Raw genomic sequence first — 6,000 nt, 5'->3', positions numbered from 1 at the left:
GTGCCTGGGGTCCACAGTCCAACCCCAGATTGTAGACGGAGGAGTGCCTTTGACTAATAACTGTCAGAAACTGGCTCCGCAGCCGTGTTCTAGCTCTGAGGGCGCTATATGGCTTGTATTTCTGCTTCACCAGCTGCAGGATGATAAAGAAAGGAAAGAAGGGATTGTCAGCCCCTTGACAAAAGTGAACTCTGTTAACCTACCTAGAAGCAAAGCAAGAGTCTCTAAGCCCCATCTCTAGTCAGGCCTTTCTCAGATAATATAATTGTTATTTCCTTTCATTGACTCTCACAAAATCTCATCCTGCTCTATGATAGAAATCTTCTATCTGTAGGTTGTTTTTTCTTTTTTTAAGCAGACTCTCTGTTGCCCAGGCTGGAGGGTGCAGTGGCACAATCTCTCTCACTGCAACCTCCACCTCCCGGGTTCAAGTGTTTCTCCTGCCTCAACCTCCTGAGTAGCTAGGACTACAGACACACCTAGCAAATTTTTGTATTTTTAGTAGAGGCAGGGCTTCACCGTATTAATCAGGATGGTCTCAATCTCCTCACCTCGTGATCCACCTGCCTTGGCCTCCCAAAGTGCTGGGATTAGGCGTCAGCTACCACGCCCGGCCTATCTGTATTGGTTTTAAATGGCTAAATTAATGACTTTTGGAAACACAGTAACTCTTACTGAGCACTAAAGCTATTGAATCAGCACTGAATATTTAAAAATCTTGATGTTCCAGGATTCTTTAATGGACTCACATATTTTCTGGATATCTTATACCAAAATAATGATGATTACTTCAAAATTCTGTCCCAAATGTGGCCTTTGCCTAATTGTTGTTGTTATCATTGAACTGTTAAATCTAGTCAAAATTACTGAGGGGCCTGCCGTACGTGGTTGTAACAGCGCATAGGTAACAAAAATAAAATCTTTAAATATAGATGCTTTGAACTTGGGACGGGTTCACACCCCAGTAAACCCATTAGAGTCAAAAATGTGTTTAATACAGCTAATCTACCAAATGTCGCAGCACAGCCTAGCCTACCTTAAACATGTTTGGGACACTTACCCGAGTCTAACACAAAGTCTGTTTTATAAGAAAGTGTTCAGTATCTCACGTAATTTACGGAACACTCTACAGAAGTGAAAAAGAGAATGGTTGTCTGGGCCCTCAAAGGACAGTTTCTATTGAACGCATATCACTGGCTCACCATTGTGAAGTCAAAAATTGTTAAGTAGAACAATTTTAAGTTGGGGACCGTCTGTATATGTCTTCCTTCAAAAGTTCTTTATACGTGCAAGTGTTGGTGAAGGTATTGAGCAACCAGAACTCTTACACTTTGTTGGTGAGAAAGTAAAATGATACAACCACTTTGGAAAAGTGTGTTCTTTTTTTTTTTTTTTTTTTTTTTGAGATGGAGTTTCGTTCTCATTACCCAGGCTGGAGTGCGATGGCGCGATCTCGGCTCACTGCAACCTCCACCTCCTGGGTTCAGGTAATTTTCCTGCCTCAGTCTCCTGAGTAGCTGGGATTACAGGCACGCGCCACCATGCCCAGCTAATTTTTTGTATTTTTAGTAGAGAAGGGGTTTCACCATGTTGACCAGGATGGTCTGGATCTCTTGACCTCGTGATCCACCCGCCTCGGCCTCCCAAAGTGCTGGGATTACAGGCGTGAGCCACCGCGCCCAGCCAGTGTGTCGTTTCTTAGAAAGTTAAATATTCAGCTACCATATGATGATCTAGCTCTTCCACTCTTGGTATTTACCTAAGAGAAATGAAATCATACATCCATGCAAAGTCTTGTACATGAAATTTGTAGCAGTTTTATTCATAAAACCTTGAAATTGAACATAATCTAAATGTCTATTACCAGGAGAATGGATACTGATTCTGGAAGCCTAACTTGCCTAATGGGGTCAGCTTCCCTTCTTTAAGCTGATCTTCTAATGAGCTCCACCATATAAAGAGCTTGAGAGTTGTCATTCCCATTCTTACAGTAAGAAAAAAAGTGAACAAACTAAAAATCCATAATTTTCCTTAGACCTATCAGGGATTTGATGTAGCAAGACAAACCACCACCCTGAAATCTGGAGGAAGAGGCTGACATGGAGAGTCAAGCCGAGATCAGCTGACCTGGAGCAGAAGCTACCGGAGCCATAAACTGATAGGAATACTAAATGGGTATTTTGACAAATTCCTGGAGGCTGAGTATGGACTAACGTGAGCATGAGATACTCCTGGGATCCTCAGTCTTGGGGTTGTGGGGAGGGTGTTGTAGGTGGCACACTTCATGGGTTATTCCCAGAAGCCCCACCAGGTTCTCATGGTGGAGAGCTAAGAGAAAACTTAGTAGTAATCATTTTGAAATACTCTCAAAGCATTCTCCCTTAAAAAAATCTACTCTTCGTGAGAAAAGGACTTTACCAGAGTCTTATGAGCTTGAGAGAGGGGCAATTCCTCAGCTTAGGCCCTGTGATTCTTCTCATCTCACCTGGAGGAAAAAAGCTAAGAAACATTTGTGAAGGTCTCAGCCCAGGGACAAACGGCCATTAGTAGAATGAGATTTAGTCATAGAGTTATAGACCACTTTCCCTTCCCATCAGCAGGGTTCCAGGACATCAGTGGATAACAGCTGAAAGAGCTGCAAGGCAGATACTTTATGTAACGAAGTGCTCTTAGGGAAACTCAAGCCAACAGAGGAGATAAAAATATGGACTTTAAAGGAAACTGGCCTCAGATACCTACAGCTATAACAAAGAGTAACCACAGCATAACTCCTCCAGGTAAACCTAAACCCTCACACTAATGGCCTATTTACCTCTGTTGTTAGTATCTAATTCATCATGTCCCGCTTTCAGTAAGGCACACTAGGAGACAAGAAAAAAACAACCTCAAGAGACAAAGCAAGCATCAGAACCAGGCTCAGAGATGACACAGTTTTGGAACTGTCCCACCAGGAATTTAAACTATCTATAAATAATATGTTAAAGGCTAGAATGGGAAAAGCAGACAACATGCAAGAACATATGGGAAATATAAACAGAGAGTGGAAAGCTTTAAAAATGAAAGGAAATGTTAAAAATTTTAAATGGTTTCATTAATAGATTGGGCATGGCCAAGGAAATAAACTTGAAGACATATACATAGAAATTTCCCAAACTGCAATGCAAAAAGGAAAAAAAGAGCAGACTATCCAAGACCGTGTAATGGTTTCAAAAGATGTAACGTATGAGTAATTGGGAGAAAAAGAAAGAGAGAACGAAGCAAATGAAATATTCGAAGTAAAAATGGATGAAAGTTTTTCAAAATGAATGACAGATGCCAAAGAACAGATAAGTAAATTACAATATGTTAAGGGAAGGGAGGGAGAAATTGGGAATATCCTGTTATAATACAGCCACACTGCCCATGAAGCATGCTGCAGGGATGTCCAGTTTTTGGCTTCCATGGACCACATCAGAAGAACTGTCTTGGGCTGCACATAAAATACATTAATAATAGCTGATGAGCTAAAAAAAAAAGAAGCAAAAAAAAAAAAAATCTCACAGTGTTTTAAGAAAGTTTACAAATTTTTGTTGGGCTGTATCCAAAGCCATCCTGTGCCACTCACAGACTGCGGATTGGACAAGCTTGGTATAGTGTTACTTCAAAGGGATTTAGATTAGTTGCAAATGCATAGTGCAAACACCAGGGAAACCACTAAAGAAATTTTGAAAAGAACTATGATTGATTTGTTAAGAAAGAAGAGAAAGTAAAATCATATGAAATGTCCAATGAACCAGAGAAAGCAGAAAAAGAGGAGAAGGGAAAAAAGAAATAATGAGCGCAAGGAAAACAGTTACAAATAAAGGGATAAAATAATTGGAGTTTAGCCATTCAACAGTCATCTCTTCAGCAATATAAAGAATCAACTATTGATACAGGCAACAGCATGGCTGTCTCTCAAAATAATAATGCTGAGTGAAAGGAGCCAGATTTCCCCGAAAGAATCTATACTTAATTTTTCTATGTAAAATTCTACAAAATTTGAACCAATCTAGAGTAATAGAAAGCCGAATCAGTACGGCCCTGGAGAATTCTTAGCTAAGCATTTTATTATGGACCTATAATGACTATGGCATTAACTCGATGGGATTTTTCTATGTGCATGTACAGAATATAAAACTTGGGTTTGAAAACACCATGGGCCATGCATCTGTTTTATCTGTTGAACTCAAAAGCCTGGAGGCAGAGCAGTTTCTTCCATGCCTTGGCTAAACTAAGTCCTGGGAATGAATATGGAGAGAATGTTAATTGTTGAGGTGTGTATAAAAGAAAATTAGACTCAAAAGAAATTATCTCCTGGGAATATTTGAGCCATACTGAAGCTAGTATTTTAGGTGTAGAATACATTATCTTTGTAAAACCAGCGAACGATGCAGTGATTTAAAAATTTTTACTCAACGGATGCTATTTAAACTGGCATTTTCTGTTTCTTGCGTAGGTCTTTCCTTTGAATATGTTCAGATATTTAAACCACAAAGAGGCAAGATCGTGCCATATCATTCATGGAGAAAATGTGAGTACTAAAGCTTGATGAGAAGAAACGTGAGGATTTGTAAAAGCAGTTTTCTGTAACCAACATGCTGTTGCCATACACTCCCAACTTTATTCTTACTGGAAAAAAATTCCCTCTCTTTTTTAAATCTAAAATATTTTGGGCACCTTGTGCTCTCAGATAAGTGTGTTAAGTTACTTTTCAACGTGAATCTTCACTACAATCTAATATTAGCAATGATCTTCAAGAACACAGGGTTCCAGCATTAGATTGATCTTGAGTTGAGTTGGTCTAGTAATAGAGGTAGAGTCAACGGACAAAACACTTGAGGGATCCACTAGAGGGCAGCAAAACGTAAATGAAATTTAAATTTGCTCCCAGAAAGGCTAATGTTATCAAAAACATTTGAATTGCAAATAAGATTTCTTGAATGCAAAAGATTCAAATTAGATTAGGATGTACAGTGTTTCTCTTTTCCTGGAATTAGTAGTCAAAGAGACATGACATGGAAGAGCAAAATGAAAATCAAATACGTTCTAGTCCCAGCTTTTTTTACTGATTGTGTGATTCGGGGCAACCTAGAATTTGCTTCTCTGGTCCACTTCTATGATGCAAATTTGCACAAAATGATTATTAAAGTTCTTTTCAACTATAAAATTTTATGATTTTATTATTTACGATTCTATCTCAGCCCCTTTAAAATCTTCAGGGCCGGGCGCGGTGGGTCAAGCCTGTAATCCCAGCACTTTGGGAGGCCGAGACGGGTGGATCACGAGGTCATGAGATCGAGACCATCCTGGTCAAAATGGTGAAACCCCGTCTCTACTAAAGATACAAAAAATTAGCTGGGCTTGGTGGCGCGTGCCTAGAATCCCAGCTACTCGGGAGGCTGAGGCAGGAGAATTGCCGGAACCCAGGAGGCGGAGGTTGCAGTGAGCCGAGATAGCGCCATTGCACTCCAGCCTGGGTAACAAGAGTGAAACTCCATCTCTAAAAAAAAAAAAAAATCTTCTTCATTAGACTCTCAGATTATTTGCTCAAACCATAACTTGCCATTAATGGAGCGTCTGTTTGGAAATCACCACCACTATTTCATAAAAAATTTACATCCCCTCAAATGCATTGATTTCCTTTTTTGATAAAAATCTTCTTAATAAAATGGTATATATATAATCTAGTGACAATAGTCATTGCAACATCTTCTGAAATAAAAACTTGCGTTATTTAAACTATCAATGCAATTTTTAATTTTAGAAACAGAAAAATTAAAACCCATTGATTTGCTTTCTTGAAAAAATCTATGTAATAAAATGACATGTATATAATGTAGTGACAATAGTTTTTGCAACATCTTCTGGAACTTGTGCCGTTTAAACTATCAATGAATTTTTTTATTTTTAAAATGAAAAAATGAAAACACACAATGATATTATACATAGCCAAGGGTTGTTTTCACTCTCCATTCATTT

This window comes from Callithrix jacchus, chromosome 8 (assembly GCF_049354715.1).
Source record: "Callithrix jacchus isolate 240 chromosome 8, calJac240_pri, whole genome shotgun sequence".
NCBI classification, from domain to species: Eukaryota; Metazoa; Chordata; class Mammalia; order Primates; family Cebidae; genus Callithrix; species Callithrix jacchus.
The sequence above is the reverse complement of the archived record's forward strand: the minus strand, read 5'-3'. Positions refer to the sequence as shown.